The 26,173-nt window shown below is 43.0% G+C and overlaps 1 pseudogene; it reads left to right on the top strand.

Moving 5' to 3' along the window:
• The window catches only part of LOC104875374, an 82,226-nt pseudogene that overhangs the window by 4,857 nt on the left and 51,196 nt on the right, over positions 1 to 26,173 (top strand).

Consider the following 26,173-nt stretch of genomic DNA (forward strand, 5'->3'; position numbering starts at 1 on the left):
GGTGACATCTGGGGACTAACAGAGGAAGAAAAAGAAACATGTTGGTCAGTTCTTCAGACAGCACCCAAAACATGGGCATCACGCCATCTCCTCACCAACCGATCACCACCCTCACTTTACAGATGAGGGGTGGACGCAGCCAGAGGCGGGGTGACTTCCCAAGTTCCCCAGGGCTGTGATGTTGGAGTCCAGCGAGAAGCGAGCCTTGGTTATAAGACCCAAGTCTGAGATCTGTGACTTTCCACTTGGTTACTTCGCTATTTCTCAAACGGATGGATGGTTTTTCACATTTAACTGGTCCCAGCTTTACATCCAAATCCTCAGACTACAGCACAGAATCTAAAATCAGGGCTAGTATCTAAAGTCTGGGGTGAAGAGGTGTCCTCAGAACCAACACAATAACAGTCTGTGCACGGCCATGCTGAGTGGTGCTAGACATCCATCTCTTCCCTTCTCAGTGTTCTTGAGCCCCTGTTGCTCTCACACTCTTTTCAATGGCTGCAGCGAGCAGAACCCAGCAACACATTGATGCTAATGGAGTGGCTGGCCATGAACCATCCATTATATACATTTCACACACGTATTTGCTTCCTGCTGAATCTATTTCACTTCAGGGTTCTCCACTCTACACACTAGCTACCATTGTTTTCATACTGCCTCTAGTGTCCCGAGGGTCCTGCTAAAATAGTATGTAAATCACTTAAAACTTCAGTAAGTGATTAAAGAACAGACAAGAAATTAACTCATCAATCTCCAAGACCAAGACGCCTCAGGATAGAAGTAACATATTCCAAGAGGAGAATCCTTAACAGAAGAAGAACTAATTATCTGTGTGACCTGGTTCTCTCCCCTTTCAAAAGGGTCTTCAGTTGCCCGTCATGGCTGCCTTGATGTCCTGAATCCACTCAAGACGCTTCCCTTCATGGCCATTTTTACTCTGGGGAGAGTCAGAAGCCAGACAGTGCCAGACATAGTGAATAAGGTGGATGAGGACACAGTCTTGTGTCTTTATGCGCTGCCTTCTTGTTGGATGGGATTGAGCAGTGTGGTGATTGGATTTGTCATGACACTCACAAACGAGCACTTCCAGAGCAGCTTCACAAAGTGGTAAGAATCAGGGGATGAGTGTGTTCAAGCAGGGAGGCACATTGTGAGAGGGATTCATGGCCATGTGCCTTTTGAGGTAAGAAATCTTTTTTTTAATGTAAACATTCAGCATAATTCTTGATTGCACTGTATACAGATCACAGATGTACCATTTATGGACAAAGGCCTCAGGAATTCTGTGAGAATGCAGCGATCCTGGCCACCACCAGTTCAGGCTCTTGCAGGCCTTGGAGGCTTTGGCTTCTGCAACTTCCTGAGTCCTCTTAAGTTACTCTGTGACACGTTATGACTCCTCACTGCATTTTTCTGTCAGTGCCCCTAAATCTTGCTCCAAGTCACTCAGTCCTCTCTGCAAATAGGCTTCCTCTCCTGCACTCGGTCCAACTCTTCGTAGACCCTGCTCTTCCAACAAAAAATGTCCACTAGCCAGGAGCGGTGGTTCATGCCTGTAATTTCAGAAATCTGGGAGGCTGAGGCAGAAGGACCACAAGTTCAAGCCATGCCTAGACAACTTGTTGACATAGGGAGTCCTTCTCTCAAAATTAAAAAATTAAAAAGGGCTAGGAATGTAGTTCAGTATGAAGGCCCAGGGTTCAATTCCCAGAACTGAAGGGAGGAGATGGGAGCTTACTAAGGATCTGCATTGGAACCACAGACCCCTATCCTTCCCTATATCCCTCTATATAGACTCGAGTATCAATCCATGCTCTGGAGAAATATTGCCCTAGAAAAGTTACCACATCAGAATCTCAGCAGGGAAATTACCTTCCAGACCAGTTGACTGACTTAATGAGCACCCATTATGTTTCAGGCAAATTCTAAATTCCTGGGGTGCAGTAGGAAAGAAAACCAATTACCAGGTTCCTATTCTTGTGCATTCTAATTTTGCCCACTCCTTCAACAAAAGGTGATTGCATTTATTTGTTTGTTTGTTTCTTTATAGTGGTATTGGGGATTGAATTCAGGTTCTTTCACTGAGCTGCACCCCAGCCATGGTTTTATTTTTTTGTCTTGAGACAGGAACATAGAGGGGATCTCTGTGCTGCCCAGGCTGAACTTGAACTTGCACTCCTCCTGCCTCAGCCTCCCAGGATACTGGGATTTTAGTTTGTGCCACCATTCCTGACTCCTCAGCAAAGGTTTATCAAGCACTTACAAAAGTTTATTAAGCAAGATATATTAGCCCCTGAGGGTACAGCCAGAAACAAAGCCAAACCCCTCAACTCCAACACATTCTAGTTGGATGGTACATAGGAAAAAAATAAATCAACACAGTGAACACTCTTTAAGTCAAGGGCTTCCTATGTACTCATCTTGGTTTGCATACTGCAGTCATTTTGCTTTACCTTGGCCATAGGATTGGGTTTTCCCTGCAGTGCGGCACCAAAGCTGGTTGCTTTCCATGCACTAATTTACCAGCATGCACCGGACATTTCTGCTCTGATGAAATGAAGAGAGAAGCAGCAGAGAATCCCCTGAGCATTGGCAGCTCACTTGTGCTACCGACAAGAGGGAGAAATGGTTGCAAGCCCAGCCATCCCAGGGCCATCAGAACGCACAGGTGTCATCTGCTACCCCGGACTTCAAGAGGGGGGTTGTAAAAGCTCCCAGAAGGAGAGCAAAACCAGCAAGTAAGGCCACACCTCAGCCAAGCTGGCGCCCAGAAGACAAGGAAGACCTCTGTAGGTGTCCAAGAGAAGGTGGCTGTCGGGGCAGAGCCCTTTCCCAAGGGAAACCAGGGTCTGTGGGGTGCAACTTGCTCCGGAGCTCAGCTTCTTTGGCACGCTGACCCCACAGGGATGCAGCCAGAGGAGGAAGGCCGCTGGGAGAGAAGGCAGAGGCCACAGTGCAGCTGGAGGCTGCAAATGGGGACAGGAGTGGTAGGGAGGAACTGGACAGAGGACCTGGTTCAGTTCTGTGGGAGCCCTTGAGACACAGGTCCCTGTCACTGAGTGAGAAGGAAATACTGAGAGGCGGAGAAGTCTGGACTCGCAGACACCAGGGCCACATCAACTGGTGGCAGAAAGTGAGTGGAGGTCTCGAGCGTTAAAGTAAAACTTTGGCTGAGTCAGTACATAACGTAGTTTTAGAAAAGATTTACCAGGAAAAACAACATTAAAAAGCTAACGTGATTATATCTTTCTTTCTGTCTGTCTTTTGTACTAGGGATTGAACCCAGGGCTTTCATGGTGAGCTACAGAGCTACATCCCCAGCCCCCTTTTTGTATTTTTTTATTTTGAGAGAAAGTCTAATGAAGCCACTAAGTTGCCCAGGCTGGGCTCTAAACTTGCTATTCTCCTGCATCAGCCTCCCAGAGTGCTGTGACTGCAGGCCTGCACCACCACACCCAGCTGCAGAGAAGTTGTTTAACGAGTTTGGAGTATCAGTTTGGGAGAATGAAAAATTCTGGAGGTGGATGGTGGTGTTGACAATACACCAGTGTGAATGTGCTTAATGCCCTTGATCTGTACACTTAAAAATGGTTAAAATGATACATTTTATAGTATATAAAGTTTACCACAATTTTAAAAAAATGTTTACAGTAGTTTATCTGTGAGGAGTAGAATTTGGGAAGAGGGAAGATTGATTTTCATTATAAACTTTGAGATACTATTTTATTCTTTTTAACTGTGTAGATATAGCATGCTGATAAATATTTTAAAATTAAAAATCAAACACAATAATACCTTTGAGTTGGAAGAAAAAGAAAGCTAATATAAGAATACAATCTTTCCACTCCGCTGCAACTCCTTCATCCAGACAACATAAGAAATAACAAATGTGCCTTCCCTAACCGCAGAAATGGAGAAGCGGCTCTGAGAAGGAATCTGCTGAAATTAGACACCAGGGGTCCCTTTGTTAGGGAAGAAGAAGGCTTGGAGTTCAGACTTTTCAGAGATGTGATTTCATGTCACCTTTGTAGGACAGGCTACAGGTGGGTTTTTTTTCTCTTCAGTTTTAAAATAAGGGAGCTTAGAATTATAAGCTCCTAGCGTCGTGGAGTTCTTGGTACCCAGGAAACCAGGCTGTGCTCGGTACTTCACCAGGGTAAATCTACCAGCTGCTCACAGCGAACGCAGGCACAACTGGACTCAAGATGACAGCAAAATGACTGCACACTCTTCGGTCCACCTATCTTCTATGTATCTATGTATCGGATGTCAATCTATCATCTACCCGTCCATCGCTTATCTCATATCTGTAGATCAATGTAACGTCAACTCGCTTGTCCAGCCATCTGTCCATCTATCATTTATGTATCATCTCTACACACTGGCCATCTATGTATCAATCTGGTCACCGTCTTATGTGTCCATAAACCCATGAATCACTCACCTACCTGTCATCTGCAATTAACCTATCCATCGTCTCCCCATCTGTCATGTACCTGTCTATCATCCATCTGCCCATCTTCTGTCATCGCCAGAGAGGCCCAGCCTCTCCATGGCCCTGGGGCAGGATCAGTCTACCCCTGTCAACCTGAGTTAATGCTGGGAACAGCATCCTCATTTCTGACCATACAGTGTTACACACGGTGCTGACCCTTGCTTCCTGGCCTTTTCCAACACAGACTGACACTTCTCTTCCCAGGAGAGCATGAAGGAGACACTCATAAAACAAAGCAGACGGGACCAAGCACAAAGGCAGATGCCTTATAATCCCAGCACTGTGGGAGGCTGAGGAAGGAGGATCACAAGTTTATGTCCAGCCTGGGCAACTTCGTGATTTATGTAGTTTATTTAATGCAAAGGCCCTGGCTTTGATCCCCAGTGGTGAAAAAAAAAGCACAGCAAAGCAGGCTGACGGATGACCCAGAGTGAATCTGGTTGGAGAGGCTCAGGTCAGCTTGCCCCACGCAGGCTGGATGGGGGTCCTGGGACTCAGCATAGCTGTCCTTGAGGATGACCAGCCAGACACGGCCTGTGTTTTGCCCTGAAGAAGGCATGAAACTGTCAGACCACCCAGCAAGTTGGGTCTGTGGAAACACAGGGTCCTAGTATGCGAAGCTTGGGCTAGAAACGTTCTGCTGTGGAGTCTGCTAGAATAACTGGACACGTCTGCCATGCAGTGTAGAATTTAGTGTGGAACTTCGTCTACATCTAGATGTAGGTCCAGTGTTGGGGATTGAACCCATGGCCTTCACACTCAGCTATATCCCCATTCCTTTTAGTTAAGTTTTTTTGTTTTTTTGTTTTTTTTTTTACTTTTGAGACAGGATTCTGCTAAGTCACAGAATTCCGTGGGCTTGAACTTGCAATCCTCCTGCCTCAGCCTCACACAGCGCTAGGATTGCAGCCATGTGCCATCCTGGCCAGCTGTAATAAACCCATAGAGTAATAATTAACAAAAAAGCAAATGTGTGTGTTTAATAGCAATTAATTTCCATTTCTGAAGAAAGTTGATGATGAATGTGTAATTGACACAAAATGCTGGTCGACATCTACCATCTGCCTTGGAGCTGGGGTGAGAGCCCTCTCAAAGTGAGAGCCAGGAGAAAGAAAACCTCCTACAGAAACTCAGTATCTACTCCCAGCACTGAATTTAGCAAGACGATGCTCAAAAATAAGTTTATCTCGTGTGGCTATGGAGGGACCTTGCACAGCACTCCGGGAGGCGGGGCCCGCTTAGATCCAAGGGTGCGTCTCATTCACCCGATGTACGTCAGCCCCAAGATTCGCACACACACAAAAGGCAAAACCAAAACTATGTGTTGACCTCATTAGCCAAAGAATTTCATGAAGTTAAATGATGCCAGTTTTATGTTAGTAAAAAGGTAAGCCGAGACATGATTAAAATTTTTTTCTAAAGAGCTTCTTTACACAAACAATGATCCATAAATCAGGAAGCTCCAAAGCAGTGGTGGGATGCAAGAGGGAGACCTTTGTAGGAAGAACACAGAATCAGAGCAAAGAAAGTGGTTGGTTACAGCTACAAAATCACCTTATTGGTCTGTCCCCTGGGAAAGACTCAAGTTGTATAATTAAAATTGGTGGACTGCTTCTGATCGGTGGAGCTGAAGTTCTGTTTTGCTTTAATATTTACAAGACATTTTCAAGGAATAATATTTTGTTTGTTTGTTTACATTTTGTTTGCCAGTTAAGCACTGTTTAGATCACTGATGAGGCCAGCCTGGCTTTGTCCACTCAGGAGTCTTCAAACCTCATCTGTTTTTATCTGTTTTATCAGTATCAAGGCCACAAGATGTTCCCAACAGAAAATCAGAAAATTAAGATTACACTTCAATATTTTTTTTCATCCAATTTCTATTACTGAAGTAAAGCCTTGGAAAATTCACCCTGTTGAAGGTGAGTCATCTGACATTATCATGAACAGCATTGAAAATTCAGTTAAAATTTTTTTAACATTGAAGATAAAATCATTTTTCTTGGCTGTGATAACACCACACAAATTCTGAGCAAGTGTAATGTCAAGGTGAAAGCATCATTCTTACTCAGTTATAAAAATCTGTAGAACAAAAAAATGTACTTGAAACTGGTTATGCTGAATATAATATGGTTCCAGATAGGCAGGAATATTCTACCAACAAAAAAAAGCTGTGCTCCCCACAATTTATAGATACTTTATTTATACAAAGAGTGACTGAACCACAAAATTATTTAAATGGTGTTGACAGTAAATTTTTTAAAAACTGAATAATTTCTCTCTACTTCCCATCATCAATGCATTTTAGATATGTTTGAATCTTTAAAGGCTTTTAAGTAGAATGCCATTTAAGTATCTGATGACAGTGACTTTTTTGGTAAATGAGTCCTCCAAACTTTGACTGCATTATTTTTTTTCAAAGTCAGAAATTTTTAATTAAAGTAATCATGGAGTACCAAAAGATCTTCAACACTTGAAGACTTCGCAAATGCAATTATTGGAAATAAAATCTGCAATCAGGAAGGTATTGAAATTTGTCCCCACAAAAGCAAGCCTAGAAGTAAACAATTTAAATGATGTAAGCTCAAACTATTCACAAGATTTAATTTTAAACTTCTCAGATTGTGATTGGGAATATCTAGACTTGCAACTTCTATTTATAATTTGATCAATTGATATTCAGTCCCTACAATTTCCCAGCATCTTTGATTAGCAAAACACTCAAAAGCAGTATAATTAGAAGAAGTTTGTTTTACAGATTTTGATTCATAAAAACATTTGTCAACAGAAGGTTTTGGGGGTGGATGCAAAAAAAAAGAATCTCTAAAAATTTCAGCTAAAATAGTCAAACATTTAAAACTCAAAAGTAATAAAATTCATAATGACTTCCATTTTTCAGAATTGCTCTGAGCTTATGAGATATGTTGGCATCTGTAGAGAAAAGTGCTTTTTCAATTTAAAATATTATGATTGACTAGGAAGAATCAATTGGTGCTGTCAACATTTTCAAATTCATTAACCACAACAGTCACTTTGACAAAAATTACAGGCAGTTTTATAAAAAATAACATAGAGCAGTATTTTAAAACTTCATTTAGAAAAATACCAGTGATATGTCATAGGAAAAAGATATGGCTAAAAAAAAAGAAAGATTGGAAAGAAACAGATGAATGGCTACCAAGAACAATTATTCTTCTCACATTATTACATAGTGTCAGATAATTAATATAAACAATTAGAGTTGTCTTCTCTTCACTGCACGTAGATTTTTATTTTTTAAATACACGTATTTTTAAAGAAGTATTTCTAGGTTGACTAACATGAAGAAACAAATTTGTTAACAAATAAATATTTTATTACATTTATTTTTATTTTTTATGAATAAATATTTTAAAAATTACTTCTACCTCAGCATCCCTTTTCAGTGTGGAAACTTTTCTAGTTTGAATGAGAAAAAAGTTAAATGATTACCCCATCCTCAACCTTTTTTATTCCAGAAGAGATTTAAGGCGATATAAAAAGATACAAAAAAGTTCAGTTTTAACCTCACTAAATCAGATTTCTGGAGCTCAAAATCCATTTCAAGATTTGTCTTGCTTTTAGTTCACGTGATAAGACTAAAGCTAGAGTAATTTTAGCTTTTGCTATAAATACCACTAGGGTCACCAAGTTGTTTTTATTTTACTTCATATTTATCCTAATGCATCTGATTCGTGCTTACTACCAAGAAGTAAATGAATGAACATGACGTTGAGAAGTCTTCCAGGGTGCATAGTGGGCTATTTGCATCCAGTTTTAATTTGAAAATCAGTCACCCCACCGGGAATCGGATGTCCCCTTTCCATCCTGTGTCAGGCATGACTTTCTCAAATACATGATGCAGGGAGACAGGGGTCTAACAAATCACTTATCAAAAGATAAGGTGCTTTGTGCAGTTGTGTGGTCTTATTTAGAAATAATTCCAGTTTGTTGAAAGGTATTAAAATATCTGGGTGTTAAAAAGAAATTCCACCTTCTATGTCCCCAAAGCTATGTATAGTGAACACACAGTGGGGAAGATCTTCCTGCAGCTCTGAGTTGTCCAATGCTGTCTTAATTACTTCCTCATTGCTGGGACAAAATACCTGACACCCACAAGTTAAAGAAGGAAAAGATTTGTTTGGCTCACAGTTTTTAGAGGTTTCAGTCCATAGTCTGCTGGCTCCAAGTCAGGGCAGCATAGCAGAGGGGCATCACAGAGGAGAGACAGTCCATGGCAGAGCAGGCAGGAAGCAGCAAGCAGCAACTCTGCCTTCTTTCTGTCCCTCTATATTCTATCCAGGCTACAACTCTATTGACTGGTGCCACCCACCTCCGGGGTGGGACTTCCCATTACCCACACCTGAAACAACACTAAACCAATCAGTGGACCAATTCAATTATCACACCCTTAACCCATATTCACACACTCTAGATCCAGCCACCTCTGAAAAACCCCATCGATGAGTGCATGAGGCTTTGCAGAGACATCTGGATACAAGTCAGAACAGATGCCCTGTCAGGGGTTCCTGTGTGGAAAGGTGGCAGTGCAGAAGTCAGTCTTCTCTGTGACCCCCTACCAGAGAGCATGCCCAAGCGTGCAGAGCTTCCTGCCATCTCCTGTTCCCTGGGACCAGAGGGTGCGGGAGCCAGCAGAGAGGAAGAAACAAATGGAGAGTCAGTGCTGCTGCTTGCTGGTAAGGGAGGTATGACCAACCTGCAGGACTTCTGTCTGAGATTCCTGGAATATTCTGCAGAGAGATTGTCACCTGTTAGGTCCTGGTCTTGGCTTCCCCAAAAGCCAACCCTAAGACAAGGGCTCAAGCTTGCTTGTTCATCTGGAGCTGCTCCAAGGAGGCAAAGGAAATTCACTGGAAGCAGCAGAGACAGAGGGTGTAGCTGAGCCATGGGTCACCTTGGGCTATGACCTCCACCAACCTGGGGAAGTTCTGGAGACCAGAGGCCTGGCTCAGGGGGACCAATGGTAGAGCTGGAGTAATCTATCTACCCACCAGCCTCTTTGGAAGTTACGGGGCGCACATCCTTCCCACACCATGCATGTGAGTTTGCGGATTAACACCCAACACCGGCTTTTTTTAATAAAGGCATCTCGTAGGCGGTGAGCCCACAGGAAGATGATCATCCTCATTAGTAATCATGAAAATGCAAATGAGGGCCACCCTCTCCAGATTGGCAGGGGTTGGAAGGCTGAGGACAGAAGCACTGGTGAGAACTGCTGTATAGCAACAGGAACGTGCACGGACACCACTAAGACGTCATAATGGCTTCAGCAACCTTGGAAAGGAACTCAGCCATCCCTGGTGCTGTGGATGATGCCATCAAGCAGCAGGTCCAACCCCAGGTGCAGACCCAACAGAAAAATCACACATGGTTCTGAGGACTGGCTGGAGAGTGTTCATGGTGATGTTGCTGGTAAAATGTCAGTAAAAACAAAGCAACAGTCATGGGGAAACCCGCACCACTCTTGGTGCAGCCATGCTGGAATCTTGTTGGTAGTTCCTAGAGGAGCAGATCTGAAGTTTCCAGTTACAGATGCCTGTGGCTTTCTGATTTTGGGGTGGCAGTGTATGTACATGTCAAGGTTACTCTCTAGTGCTCTGTCCAGCCTGTTGAAGGAAGTGGGTCACAGGATGTGATCTTGAGGACTGTGTCTAGCCCCTATCCCCTTCCTTTTCAGTTCTCTCACTCTCTCTGCTCCCCTCTTGTGATTAGGTGAGAAGCTTTCCTCCCCCAGCCCTCGCTTCCACCATGATGTTCTGCCTCACCAAAGCCTAAGGCAATGGAGCCAGTTGCCGTTGACTGAACTGTCTAAAACCACAAGACAAAATAAACTTCTCCTCCTCTAGTTGACTTTCTCAGGTATTCTGTCATAGCAAAAGAAAGCTGACTAGTAGTGTCTTTGTTTGCCTCACAGAATTGAGCCATGCCAGAAGAACTGACAAAGTGATTTAGGGTGAGAGCTCTGGGTTCCACACTATCACGGGATTCTGCAGGGGTTGGAGACTAAGATCCCCAAACTTCAATTCTACAGAGTGTGCCCCATGAGCACAAAGGGCAAAGCCTCAGAAGCCTTTCCCTCTTATCTAACCTTTGTTTCCCACTGCTCAAATCCATTGGGCTGCTAGAACAGAACAGAGCATGGCCTGGGGCTTCAGCAACACTGTTCCTTCTCACTGTTCTGGAGGATGGGAGTCCAAGGTCAAAATGCAGCAATGGGCATGTTCTGGTAAGGTCTGTCTCCTCCTAGGTTGCCATCTTTCTGTGTCTTCATATAGTGGTGGGAGACAGGATAAAGAAACAGAGACAGAAGCTCAGGCAGAGGAAACAGCCTCTGGTGTCTCCTCTTCTAAGGGCACTAACTCTTTCACAAGGGCTCCAACCTCATGACTCAGTCACCTCCCAAATGTCCAACAACAAATCCACCACACTGAGGATTAGGGGTTCAACATAGCATTCCGGGGGACATGAGCATTCAGTCCACAACAGCCATTAACCATTGATATCCCCCAGCCCCAGGAGCCAACCAAAATGTCTTAAATCCCAATGAACAGATGCCAGAGGCAGCATTTACTGTAAAGATCCTGTCTTTTGCTTCCACCAGCTAAACCTGTGGCTAAATCGCTTTATAAAGCCAAGCATGAAGGTGCACATCTGTCATCCCAGAACCCTGAGAGGCTGAGACAGGAGGATCATAAGTTCAAGCCCAACTTGGGCAACTTAGTGACTTAGGGAAACCTAGACTCAAAATTTTAAAGGCCTGGGGATATAACTCAATGTGAAGACCCTGAGTTCAATCCCCAGTACCATAAAAACAAACCAAAAATCTGCCATTTTAGAATTGTCCCTGATCAGCTTTGTGATCTACCCCAGGAACTAGTAGAGCACACTTTCTGGGTGGGTCTGGCTGGGCCATGGAAGCGTATCCTAGCACTCTTTAACTGGACCCTTGCTCCTTCCTCTGTTGCTTGCTCTGCTCCCCAGCAGCCATGAGACGAGCAGCTTTGCTCCGCCAGCCCCTTCCACTATGATGTCCTGCCTTGGAGCCAGCTGGCCATGGGATGAATCCTCTGAAAATTTGAGCCAGATTAAACCTCTCCTCCTTTAAACTATAGGTGTTGAGTATTGTGTCACAACAATGGGAAAGCTGACTAATACAGACACACACTGTACTGTCAATTCTTTTTCTTACTCCACCTATTAAATCCATTAATTAATGATACCTTGTTAGTTAGCATTGTTATATCTGTGCCTCTAACCTAAGATGCTTCAACTTCAAATGTTTCAACCAGCAAATACTCATGAACAGCATTGATGATTCATTTTCCCTTTTTCAACTCAGGTTACAAAGTTTGTTTGAGTCAGAAGATAATTACATGGCAAACAGAATCCATTTCAAGTGAGAGAAACAGACCAGAGAACTCTATCCGTAGCGCAACTCTAGTTTAATAAAAACTGCACACATGTTTGCATAGAAATACTCTGAAGGGGGAGAGAATTGTTAATCTTTGGACGGGGCTTTTATTACGATGAAATTTTTACCTACTTTTGCTAGTACCTGTTTGTAGAACGTAATGTTCTCACTCCTTGTGCAGAGTTGATTTGTGTAGCACATCTTATTTCCCTTTTTTCATCCCCTTTCCCTCCCCTCTCTTCCCTTCTTCCCCCTCCTTTCATCTCTTGATGCCCTTCCCACTTGAGAAAGATCTATTTCACTACTTCCTATTATCTTTCATTTTGCTCTTTATTGATAATTTGGGTTTCTCATATAAGAGAAACAGTGTGACATTTAAGCTTGTGTGTCTGATGTATTTCATTTAACATTATGGTTTCAAGGTGCATCCATTTTCCTAAGAAATACTCAAGAAAGTCTTTGTTAATCTTTTGGTTTAATTTATTGCTTGATTTTAGTGCAGCTAACATGGGTTAAGTATGAATCAGAAGTCATGGTCTGACTCTTTCCCGAACACGGTGCAGACCAGTCAGAGACTCTACTCACTGCCATATTAGCACTGCTTTTTCCATGTTTTTCCTAATTCCAGTGAGCAGAAATTATTACCAAAGGAAAGAATAACATGCCCCCCAAAAAAGTAGCTGTTACAGCAGGGTGTGATATTGCAAGCCTGTTTTCCCAGCACTCTGAGTGGCTAAGGCAGGAGGATTGGAATTTGAGCCCATTTTGGGCAATTTACTGACTTAGTGAGATGCTGCCTCAAAATAAAAATTTGGAACCAGGCATGGTACCACATGCCTGTAATCCCAGCATTCAGGATCTGAGGCAGGAGGATGGCTGCAAGTTTGAGGCCGGCCTGGGTTACACAGTGAGTCTTAACAGCCTGGACTACATAGTGAGACCTGGTTTCAAAACAAACAAACAAAAACGTAGCTAAAAAAGATCTGAACTGTCTCTCTTATGTCAAACTTAACTCTAGATCAACAGCTATTTTTACTCCTTTTCTCTCCAAATGCCCCCTTTTCCTAAGGCCAGGAAAGAATGTACTTTAGAGACTATCCAAACATATTTGGTTTTACTGCCCCACAAAAAAACACCTTGGTCATGGCAGCTACTTTCCTGTTTATAAATTATGTGATTTTTATTCCATCCAAGTTGAATTTTATATATATGTTATTATTGTCCTAAAATTTTTTAAAAAAAGAATTATTTGGCTATTTTGATGGTGAATGGGTGACAAAAATAGAGCAGAGATAAACTGGGCTGTCCATGGACCACTTCCCTCCCAGGAGCCCCAATGAGGTCCCCAGGCCTGGGGCTGACTAGAGCCGAGAGACCCCTCTGGGCCCTGGAACCTGCCAGACCTGCAGCCCGTAGAACCTGTCAAACGCAGGCAGCAGCCCCATCCTGCTCCTTTAGAGTCTGAGAATTGGTGGGGAGCGGCCCCTCAGCACCCCACCAGTTTGTGCAGCCTGCCCTGGCCCCAGCACCAGGGTCTGTGCACTCCATCGGCCTGAACCTCTAGATGCAGCATGAAGGTCCCAGGCTCAGTGACTCCCATGCCAGCCTGGACCAGCTGGTCAGACTCCACCACACTCAGGCCTGCTGGAGGACTGAGCTTTCTGCCAATTCACTGAACTGGAACTAGGATGCCACAGGGAGCTGAGGGCCACCATGTTGGACAGTGGAGGTGCAGGTGGAGAGGGCTGGCGGCCGGGACACCCACATGTGGCCTCTCCCTGCTGGCCCTTTCCAAGGCCTGAGTGTGCTTCCTTGCAGCACGGCCTCTGGCTCAAGACTGAGCACCCCAGGGAACCAAGGGGAAGCTGTGCCTCCCATGCCCCCAAGTTCCTGCAGGAGAAGAGCAGGCACAGTGTGACTGTGCAGTGCCTGCCAACCGTGGCCCTGCGGGTACTGAGACTCCAGGCAGAGTCCCTGCCTCCCTGCCCCACTGACCTGCCAACTGGGCCTGTGGTGTAAACACCCATGGGCCTTTGCATCTCCAGACCAGACACTAGCCCCACACGGGGCCGCTCAGTGTGGGATCCAGGCTGACAGGGGGAGTCTCCCCTGGGTGCCTTGGCGAGGCTGGACACAGAGAGCAGGTGCTGCTGCTCATGCATGTCCTCATGAGCACAGGTGGAGGCCAGAAGCCACCATCAGCTCCACATCCCTCCAGCAAGGAGTCAGGGACCAGCTTAACACTACAAAATCCATATTTAGACCTCAGCCTGCACACTCAGCTGAGCACCTTCTGTGTACATACATGGAGCCCTGGATGCTCAGTGCATCTGTGTGGGTGTGTGCAAGTGTGATGTATCATATACATGACAGGTGTATGTACTACATGGCTATATTACCCGATGCACACGGTGTAATTAATATACTTAACATCTTATAACTAATACGTAAATTATATTAAATATTTAAATTATATTTACATGCATGCATAAAATGTACAGATACGATGTTAATTGCATTATGTGATATATATTCATGGCAGTATTTATTTTGAAGAGTAGGCCCACACAGCTGGCAGTTCCAGAGTCTGTGGACTCCCACAGCTGGACGGACGCTCAGGCCAGAGTTGCTCTCAGTCGTGAGTCTCCAGGCAGATTTTCTTCTTCAGAGAAGCCCTGTTTTGTTTGGAAGGATTTAAGCTGCAAGGTGAGGCCCAGCGGGTCACCAAGTGTAACTTCTGGGGCTTAAAGTCAATGGATCTGTCATGGGTGTAGCACAAAAATCCCTTCACAGCCACGCCTAGGTTGGTATTAAATAACCAGGTTAACTAACATATTTTACTAGGCTTAATAACTAGGAGTACTGCCCCTCAGGTTCACACATGAAACCAACCCAGCATAGTAGGGGTTTACAAGGGAGACACTGACAACACCCGACATTTTCCCATACGTGCTGATTTAAAATCCATCTCCATTATATAGAATGTCACACTCAGCTACACATAAAAACAAGGCAGATATCTTTTGGGGACTGTTATTCAGCACAGCAAGTAAATTAGCAAGTGACTAAGATCAGGAATAAGATGTCAGCCACAGTCTGTGATTTTAGAGAGCAGCATCCAGCCAGGTGTGGAGGCAAATGCTTGTAATCCCTGCAAGGCTGAGGCAGGAGGATCACAAGTTTAAACCTAGATTGGACAATTTATTGACTTAGCAAGAACTTCTCTCAAAATATAAAAATATCTGGGGGTGTAGCTCAGTGCAAACACCTTGGGTTCAAATCTTCTGCAAAAAAAAAGAAAAAAAGCAACATCTGTCTATTCACCTATAACTAACTTAATAATCTTAATTTACTTCTGAAAACTCTTGAATTGAGGGACGTTATTAAATGAAAATGTATCTCTGTGATCTCAGAGAAAAAACTGTGATATGATCCATCCCAACATAAGCTATTAAAACAGTTTTCACAGATAAAACATATATTAAATGATCAAGGAAAATAAGGTTATAAAATAACTCTTTTTAAAGTAAGCAAACACAGTTTGTCCATAAAATATAATGTAATAATGTTTTATTGTATTCCCTTTCTTTTTATTTCTTTCTGCACTTTGTTCACCTTTTGGAGAATCCTGGTTACTCCAAGTGCATTTAAAAATAAAGCAATAGCACACAACACCACCTTCAGGGCCAAATAAAGACAATCCATGAGAACTCTGCAAAAGAATATGTGAAAATAGTGCATCTACTTTAGACTTAGGGAAGTCATCACCTTTCCCCATCCTGCAGGCAGGAGAGGGTGGAGCTAGACATTCGGAGTGTGATTGAATTGGGTTATGTAGATACTTCACTAAACTCTGCATCAAGGAAATTGTACATCCTTGCTTGAAACTGTAAAGTGAAAATATTGCTTCTTTACAGAATCTTTTATTTAGTGTGTTTTAGGTGAAAAGGTTATTAAAGATGAACATGTGTGTACACACACACACACACACACACATAAGAGTAATTAACAAGTTCTACAAGAATCCCAGAGGAAGTCCTTGAGCACAGTCCTGCAGCCTCAAATCAAAGTGCATGACTGCACAGTGTCCCTGTGCCATGTCCTATAGACAGCAGTGATGGACCTGCTTCTGAGGTCATTGGTTAAGCCTACTCTTTCCTAGAATCTTGTAGCATTCACAGTGTCACCTCGTATTGAAAGGTGTTTGAGCAGACTGTTCCCTTCTCTTCCTCCAATGTTGTTCCAGCTGTCAGAGCCCATAGCATCTGAAAATGGCAGCCTCATACTTTCCCAGACTTCCTTGCAGCCTCATACTTTTCCAGACTCCCTTGCAGCTAAACAGACCATTTCCTGTCTGATGGATCATTAAAGGAAATATTCAAGAGGACTCCCTGATCAAGAAGGATATGAAGAGAAAAAGTCCCTTCCTTCTCTGAAACATAGTTGAGCAGAATACAGTGCCTGGTGTATATGTACTCTGGTTCCCACATCCATTATGCGGTGTAGGACCAAAGCATATGCTCTACAACAGCAGAGTCCCCAAGAGGAGGAACCCCAGATACTGATGGTAAGTTACTGGATTTATGTGCTCTTTATCAGCTGTCTTTCCTTCTCCCTTCCCTTTCATTGTCTCCCAGGAACACCTCCCAAATAAACTTGGTCTTGAATTCTTGCTTTAAGACATACCTCTGAAGGAAGTCAACCAAGACATGTTCATGTTGGGGAAGCCCACAGTCATTTTCATGAGCTTCCCCATTAGCAGGCTCACACATCTTGAAGTCACTCCTCTTCTTCCTTTCTCTCCAATGGTCTCCACTTCCTTCCTCCCTGTGCTCCTCCACACAGCATCTGACCCTGCAGCAGAGACTGTGCTGTGCCCTTTTCAAACAGTGAGCGGTTTGAAATGTAAGTCAGTGTCAGCCAAGTATAGACTGCCTTACTCCTGCTGTCCTCTATGACATGGTAGGGAGATAGATACCTGCTCTAGCTCTGAGTTCCCTTATCTGTATGTCACAGCCATCAGAGAAGTGGTTAAGTACAGGAATCTTGGAATTACCCTACACAGTGCCTAGCACATGCTAGTGACCAGGCGACCTGTACATGTTAGCATGGCAAGGTCACGATCTAGCCTTGTTTCTAAGAACAATTTTCTTTTTTCCCAAGAGTGATAACTAAGACATGAATAAGCCTTTCATGCAATTACTCAGCTTACTCAGGGCATCCATAGTTGCGCTCACTGCACCCTGGTCATCACATCTGTGCAGCAGGCACCACAGGTTCTGCTAAGAGGGGACACAAAGGCACAAAATTTGCTTCCTCTAGGACATAGACAACTCCACCTCATACACTGAGCTGCTTCATCTAAATTCAGGCTCGAGGGGAGACTGGGTGAAGGCTTAAGATGTCCCATGAGATATTTCAGATCAGATTTTCAGCTTATGAGCAGATATCCACTATGCTGGTCTGAAAGTTCTCATTTCCATATCAGTGACAGTCCAGTGAAATTTATGAACTAGGAACTTGTTTACCAGGAGGAATAAAAGCAGTTCTGTCCATCCTACACCCCAGGCAGAACACTTGAAATGCCACTGATGACAAACAGTTTCCTCTAGACTGTGACCTGGTGGCTTCTGCTCTTTTACATATCCCAACTCCTGCTTTGGCACTTTCTACTGGGTATTTTTGCACCAATTCTTCCACAAAATGCTTTACTGGGAAACCTCTAGAATTCATTACTATCTTCAAGACTATGAAAAAAGCTGATACTTTACAAGCATGACTCCTTCTTGAAAACAAAGAAAATATTTGTTGTTGTGTTACAGGAAGCCAAATTCATCTCAGGAAGATTAGACTAAGACTGGAGACACCCAAGATGCTTAGAAGAGAGGCACATCTGAGAGTGCTTTCTTACAATTAAAAAAATGTTGCCCATGGTCTTCCCACTAGTGTGTATGATGAGAGCACAGAAATTTCTTTCAATACCCCTCCTCAGTAATGAGCTAGAGGGAGTTAGCTCTGAGAGGACCAAAGTTTTGGGATGTAGAAATAAAACTTAGTGCAAACTTTTTACTAGGTAATGAATTTTGGGAAACTGTTAGGTGCTCAGTTGATGATCAGAAAACATAGATTCTTATCATATAAAAAGAGGTATGAGGGCCAAGGACATAAGCTTAAGGGAACACACAAATGAATCATGTCTCTTTTTCCTAATCAGACACCATCATACTTATAATGAGCCCCTTAGTGCAATTATGCAAGTGCCTCTGTACACACAGATACTGGATATGTAGCTCAAAGTGAGTTGTCTCCTCAAACCTCGCTAGCATTTGTAGCTTTTATAACATTTCTCCCACGTTATTTGTGGACATGAATTCTCTTCCTTAGCAACACAATAAATCCTTGATGATAGATATTCTTCTACACAATGTATTCAACTCACATGCTATAACATCCATTATCAGTTCCTATAAGTAGTTCCTGAGTAAAGTGTTTCTGTGTCTTACTGAGAACTCAGTCTGAGGCAAGAATATTCATCTACTACTTCTATTCAACAGAACACTGAAAGTTCCAGCCAGAGCAATAAGGGAAGAAAAAGAAATAGGAAGCATCCAAGTGGAGAAGAAGAAGTAAAACCATCTCTATTGCAAGTGATGTGAGTTTACATGTAGAAGATTTTTTAAATGTCACAGGGGAAAAATTTAGAATGAATAAATGAATTCAGTAAAACTCGAGGATACAAACAACATATAAAAATCAACATGCAAAATCAGATTGAAATCACTTGTGTTTCTGCACACCATCAATGGATTATATAAAAAGGAAATTATGAAAACAGTCCACTTATAATAGCATCAAAAAGAATAAAATACTCAGGCATTAACTTAACCAAGGAGACAGAAGACTTGTACATCAAAAACTGTAAAACCCTGATGAAAGAAATTAAAGGAGATAATTAATAAATGGAAACATATCCCATGTTCACGAATTAGAATGAACAATCTACAGTTTTAATGAAATCCTGTCAAATTATCAATGGACTATTTCACAGAAATGGATAGAGCAATTCTAAAAGCAATTCTAAAAAAATTCTAAAAACAACAAAATAGCAATACTGAGCAAAAAGAAAAGAGCTAGAAGCATCACCACACTTCCTGATTTCAAAATATAGTAACAAGCTACTGTAATCAAAGCAGTAGGGTATAGTCATGTAAACAGACAGCAGACTCATGGAGCAGTATTGAGAGCCCAGAAATAAAACCACACATACACAGTGAACTGATTTTTTTATCAAGTTTCCAAGAATGCCCAATGTGGAAAAATGGTTTCCTCAATAAATGGTACTGAGAAACCTCAACAGCCAAAAGGGTGAAACTGGGCCCATCTCTTATACAGAAAAATGAACTCTGAATGGAGTAAATATTTAAAAGCAAGTTCTGAAACCATAAAACTCTTACAAGAACACATAAAAGAAAAGCTTCTTGACATGGTCTTAGCCATAATCTCTTAGAGTGACAGCAAAAATAAAACAACAAAAACAAAACCAGGCAAGGGGGAGGATATCAAACTAACAAGCTTCTGCAAAGCATAGGGAATTTACAGAATAGGAGGAAATATTTGCAAATCACATATCTGATAAGGGCCTGGTTTCCGAAATAGACAAGGAACTTTTACAACTCAGCAGCAAATAAATAAATAGGCAAACACACACACACACACACACACACACACACACACACACACACATATAATTTAATTTTAAAATGAACAAAGATATTAAATAGACATTTCTCCAAAGAAAACATACAAATGGCTGACAGGCACATGAGAAAGATTCTTAATGTCACTGATCACCAAGGAAATGCAAATCAAAACTACAATCTAATATCATCTCACACCTCTTGGAATGGCTATTGTTGAAAAACAAACATTGATAAGGGTTGGTGAGGTTGTGGAGAAATCAGAGCCCTGTATGGATCCCCCTCCATCTGTGATGGCGTTACATCCGAATAAACCTGCGGTTAATTGAAAATATAAGTCAAGAGTGTGTTTGATAACCAGCCTCCTGCACAGCCTCACTGGGCGATGCCATGCACTGCAGAGTGTGAGTGTTTACCTTGGCCATCTAGGGGCTGCCTTGGAGCTGCTGTTTGTTGCCACTGCCCAAATCATAAGAGAATATCATATGGTGTATCAGGAGCCCAGGAAAATTTCAAAACTCAAAGTATAGTTTCTATGAATACATATTGCTTTTGCACCACTGAACAGTAAAAATAAATTGCAAATTGAAACCCAGTAAGCCAGGGGCCATCTGTTCAGAGTTAAGGGGAATATAAAATAGGGCAATGGCCCTAGTAAACAATGTAAAGCTTCTTTGAAAAATTAAAAGTAGAACAACCCTATGATTTAGCAATCCCATTTCTGGGTGAATGTTCACAAGAAATGAAATCAAGAGCTTCAAAAGGCATCTGAGCTCCCAAGTTTACCGCAGCATCATTCACAATAGCCAAGACATGGAACCAGCCCAATGTCCACTCCACACGTGGATGGACAAAGAAATGGTGGTATATGCATATAGAGAATGGAATATTATTCGTCACTGAAAAAGAAGGATGTTCTGCTACTTGTAACAAGGTAGTTGAACCTGGAAGATATTATAGTCAGTGACACAGGACAGTTATGGAAGGACAGACAGATATACTGCCTGATTCCTCTTCCAAGAGGCATCTGAAATAGTGAAACTGGGGCCGGGGATTTAGCTCAGTGGTTCTACTGCCTGCCTCTCAAGCACAAGGTCCTGAGTTCAATCCCCGGTACCCAAATAATAAAATAGTGAAATCTACAGAAGTGAGCAATAGAATGTAGAGTTACCAGGGGAAGGGAAAGGAGGAAACAGGAGTTGTTCAATGGGTTTGAAGTTACAGTTATACAAAACATGTCACTTCCAGAGAGCCACTGTAAAACACAGTGCCTACAGTTAGTGATAAGATTCTGAACTACATCCCTAGTCCTTTTTTATTTTTTATTTTAAAGTCAGGGTCTTTTTAACTTACTAAGTTGCCCAGGCTGGGCTCGAACTTGTCATCTTCCTGCCTTAGCCTCCACAGTGCTGCAATTACAAGTACGCACCACCATGCCCAGCTACACAGAAACCTTTGAATGTGGTGGATATGTTCATTCCTTGAAAGTTTAAAGAAAAGAGAGAATGCCTTCTTAATTACTAATACTCTTGGGCTACTTTGTAAGGGGTGGTCATTCTTCCAGTGTCCTGGACTGAGGAGAGCTATCTCAGGTGACCCGCCTAGGGGGAGACCCTGATAAAGACCACGATGGGACAGTAAATGCAGTCAGGAGACCCATGGTAATTGGAAGTCAATTTAAAGTTCACAGACAGTTTTCAAAATTGTTCTCTGAAATCCTGTTTTGTTGGGCAGGGCTGTTGCCTCTCGGAGAAACACCAGAATAAACGCAGCCACACTTGGGCAAAATTTAAACTTGATCCTGGAGCCATCTAAAGATCAGCTTCTCCAATGGCTTCCAGGTGGCTCAGCAAGTGCCCAGGAAGGAGAATTTAAAACTCTCAGAGCTTTAATTTTGTATCGTTTCTGTTTAAGTAGATTTCTATCTTTTTAACTAAGGACCAGTTAATCTCTGTCTTTTCCCATCTACTGGTGTGTTGTTGGCCATTATAAGCTCCTTGGATCATAAAAGTACTTAGGAACCTAATGTCTCTGTATTCATATATTCTTAGTCAAAGCTCAGTTTTTGCCTGGAGTCGCAACAAAGCTGAATCTATACAAAAGGGATTTTTTTTTAAACACTTGCGTGCAGATGTGGACAGGATCCATGGCTTCCTCAAAAGCAGGCAGTGGACTGGGTTATGACCCACTTCTCCAACAAAGGGCCTAGAAAACATCCTAATTGGGGAAGCAGCTGCGGCCGCCTGATGCTCCCAGCACAAAGTCACCCTGAACTTGGTTTCTTCCCTGCCCTCTTCTGACACCAGCAAGGAATTACATTGGCACTCGGGGCAGGAAAGTTGAAAGGCGAGAGCAAGCATGCCTGTGAGTGGTTTGAGCCTCATCTTATCAAGGGCTCCTGTTGCTGAAGCTAAAATTTCTAACTGGGGAGAGACAGGCAGATGAAGTGGTGGGGGGCAAAGCTCTGGGTTCTGGAAGCTAAGGACCACTGCAGCACAAAAAGGCTGCAATGCCGCCAAGGATGATGTATCTCTTCCAGGTGGTCCATAGGTTCTTCCTATGCTTTGATTTTGTCTTATCTGCTTTTCAGAATTTGTGATAACAAGTTTGTAGGAAGGACTACTGTGTACAATTCCAAAGAAAAGTACTGAACTGAACTCCTAGCTTAGTGTTTTGTTTGTTTCAGGGTACTTAGGGGTTCAGGCCAGGCCCTTGTACATGCCAGGCAAGCTCTGTATTCTAAGCTGCACCCACAGCCCCTAGACTTGGTTTTCTTAATGACCTGAGCATCTTGGGAGATGGTGTTTGCTGGACACCTCTGCAGGCGAACCCCTGGGCCCCAGGGCCACTGAGTTCCCTCCCCTGCTTCCCCTCCATAATGCTGCTCTCCCCGGGTCACCCAGGACGGTCATTAGGCTTATTGATTTCCCCTTCAGGTAGACACTGGAGGGGTGGGACCGTGAGTCCAGTGGCCTTGGGAGCATGGATTTGGGACTCCCTGGTGAAGCAGCCTGGCCCAACCCAGGTGAAGGGTGGTTCCTGCCAGAGTCCCTTCAACCTCATTTCTTAGCCCTCAATGAACTTTCAGGTAAACTGGATTTTTTTAATCACTTCCAGAAAATGGAACCAAATGGGCTCATTTAGGGGACTGGAAGCACTGACATTCAAGCGTGCAATCGGGTCGGAAGCCTGCTGGGGAGGGGCAGTGTTTGTCACCTGCTCCAGCCCAGCCTCCTCCGGGACAGACCCTGGGAGGAGGTAGGGTTGGGACTTGCTCTTGTGACCTGAAGAGCACCCAGAATGTGGCAGGAGCTCTTGCTGCCCCTGCCGAGGCTTCAGCTGCATTTTCCCTGAGACAGCAGCGTTGCCCCATCCTACTGCTTTCAACAGCCAGGCTCCTTGAGGTCCACCCACCTGCCGGCCAGGACAAATTTGCAGGTCCGGGTTCACCTTCAAAATAGCGCACTGCCTTGGATCCACTTCTCACTGGATCCAGGGGTCCAGATGGGGGTCCCCGAAGCCCCATGCTTCTCGCTGCCATGAGGGGGGCTCCCAACATGCCGCTGCCTGCAGAGTGCTCAGGGGTGAGTCCACTCCATCCCTGGGTTCCTTCAACCCTAAGGGACTTGCGCTGAGCTTCACCCATGCTCTCCAAGGGGGCTCAGCCCTCTCATGCTCCAAAGCAACCTCCTTTCCAGTGTCCTCAACCTACGGTCAGTTCTTCACCTTTTCCTCTGAGGCCTTTCATGGGCGGGGGGCAGAATCGTGAACAGTATATTTATACTTGCTAAGGCAGGAAAGTCTCTGTTCTGATGTCCCTTGACAACTCCATGACTGAGTGTTGGGGATAACGTCCTTTATTTCCCTCTGAACTGTGAGTTACACTGGCATAGGGACAGCAAGGCCTTGTCACAGTACTGTTTCAATAGTGGCACCTGGCCCGTGGAACCCTGGGCATTTCTCAACCATTTTGACTGATTAGAAATACTCTGTAACGTTAAAGGATGCTCCCTACCTGTGCCAAGATCCCAGAGAGAATGTACTGTGAGGAAACACCCGCTCAAAGAGTAAAAATGCCTGGAACAACAATTTGTTTGACAGAAGCCCTCCTGCCTGAAGACGGTCACCTCAGCTTCTGAAAGGGGAAACAGTGGTCCTATCTTTAGAAAGCCAAAGATCACAGAATGTCTAACTTCCAAAGGAAGCCTGTGTTATCTAGGACAGACACTGTAGGGACAAGAGTTCCCACTCCGAGCCCTAACTTTTTTATAAGCCATATGATCTCAAAGAGAGTGCACCAGGGACACCCATGGCCAGGCACTGTTTCTACAAATAAAGGAAAACCCAGCACTAGAAAGTTTTGGCAAAAATGCCACAACCTGAAGGTAATCTGAAGATAAAGTTTCTCCTGTACAGAATGTGTGACTCTTAGAGACAAGAAGGCAAAGACCCACTGGGACCCACTAGAAAGTCAGGTCCTAAAGCAAAAACCCATCTCATTTTGAGATATTTAGGAAGGATCATGTTTTGTGCATCTGATCTATGTTTAGATATCAACCACTGACAAAGAGGCTTCACAAACTCTATGAAAAGAGAAGTATTTGGAATTCAGATTTTTTTATTTAAATCCATATTTGCAAAAGTAAAACCATTCATTTTTTCCCCTCAAGTTTGCTAGCATTTTCCTGGTGCAATTTTTGCCCATTCTACTTGCAAGAGTAAAACTACATTTATGGACAGTTTTTTTTTTGTTCGTTTGTTTATTTCCTCAAGTTTACCAGGCTTTTGTCCAGGGTGATTTTTGCCCACTGTTTGCATGGTGATAACCAAGAGTTCACAGAATGATCTGGATGGTAACACTCGAACCTGGAGTGACAGGGAAAAGGTTTCTTTCTTTTATTTTATCTTTATTAAATTTATTGGTACATATTAATATACAACACAGTTACATTCATCATTGGGATCCTATACCTACCCTTGAATTATCAGGTTCTTATTTTTCCCCATTCCCCGGCCCTCCCCTCAGCCCTTCCGCCCTTCCCTGTTTACAAAGACATTGTTTCCATGTTTTTCCTTTTCAAAAATTTTTTCTTTTCCCTTTTTACCTTTCCCCTACCCCTCCCACTTCCTCTACCCTTTTAGATTTTTCTTCCTATTACACAATATCAATTATACATTTTATTCCTTATTTACACTTTTACTTTTTCACACCAGAGAAACGATTTGGTATTTACACATGTGTAACTTATTAATTTCACTTAAGAGTATGGCCTCAATATGCATCCACTTAGCTATAAATCTCTCTAGTTTCTCCTTCTTTATGGCTGAGCAGTATTCCAATTTATAGAAAAACCACATCTTATTTATCCATGAGTGAGCATATATCACTGTGCTATAATTCTTTTAATTCTTTTGGGAAGATACCCAATAGAGGAATAGCTGGGTCAAATGGAACTTCTAATCCTAGTTGTCTGAGTTATCTCCACATTGATTTCCACAGTGGTTACACCAGTCTACACTCCCACAAACAATGAAGTAGGGTTCCTATCTCCCCACAACCCCACCAGCATTTGTTATTGGTTGATTTCTTGAAAGCAGCCATTCTTGCTGGGGTGAGGTGGAATCTCAGTGTTGTTTTCACCTGCATCTCTTGAATGACCAGTGATGTTGAACATTTTTCACATTTCATGATTATTTGCTGCTCTTACTTCTTTGTCTAAGAAATGTCTGTTCGTTTCAGATGGCTGTTTTTTAATTGGGCCTTCATATTTGGAGGGTCTGATTTTTTTTAGTTCTTTATATATTTTAGATAGCAGACCTTTGTCTGAGAAGCAGCAGGTAAAACTTTTTTCCCCACATTGTGGGTTGTCTCTCTGCTGGTGATTTCTCTGGAAGTGCAAAAGCTTTTTATAAAGATGAGATCCCAATTGTTAATTCTTTGTGCTAGTTCCCATGCTACTGAGGATTTGTTCATAAAGTCTTTTCCTATGCCAATATCTTCAAGAGTTCTACCTAACTTATCTTCCAGCAAGTTTAGTGTTTCTGTTTTAATATTTAGATCTTTAATCCACTTGGATTTTAGTTTAGTGCACAGTGAAAGATATGGGTCTAGTTTTATTCTTTGACAAGTTGAAATCCAGTTTTTCCAACACCTTTTATTAAAGAGGCTATCTTTCCTCCAGAGAGGGTGTTTGGCTCCTGTGTCAAAGATGAGATATTTGAGTATGTCAGATGTTTCTGCATCTTCTAATCTATTCCACTGATCCCCAGGTCTGTTTCTTTGCTAGCACTATTCTGTTTTTATCACAGTGGCTTTGTAGAAGTGTTAAATTGAGGATCGTGATACCCCCTCCATGTCTCTGTTGCCTAGAATGGCTTCTGCTATTCTAGGTCTTTTCTGATTCCAAATGAATTTTTGGACTGTTTTCTCTAGTTTTATGAAATATGCTGTTGGGATTTCAACAGGGATTGCATTGAATCTGTATAGCAGTTTTGGAAGTATGGCCATTTTCACTATATTGATTCTTCCTACCC

This window comes from Fukomys damarensis, unplaced genomic scaffold (genome assembly GCF_012274545.1).
Source record: "Fukomys damarensis isolate Sample0158 unplaced genomic scaffold, DMR_v1.0_HiC HiC_scaffold_17, whole genome shotgun sequence".
In the NCBI taxonomy this organism is placed as follows: domain Eukaryota; kingdom Metazoa; phylum Chordata; class Mammalia; order Rodentia; family Bathyergidae; genus Fukomys; species Fukomys damarensis.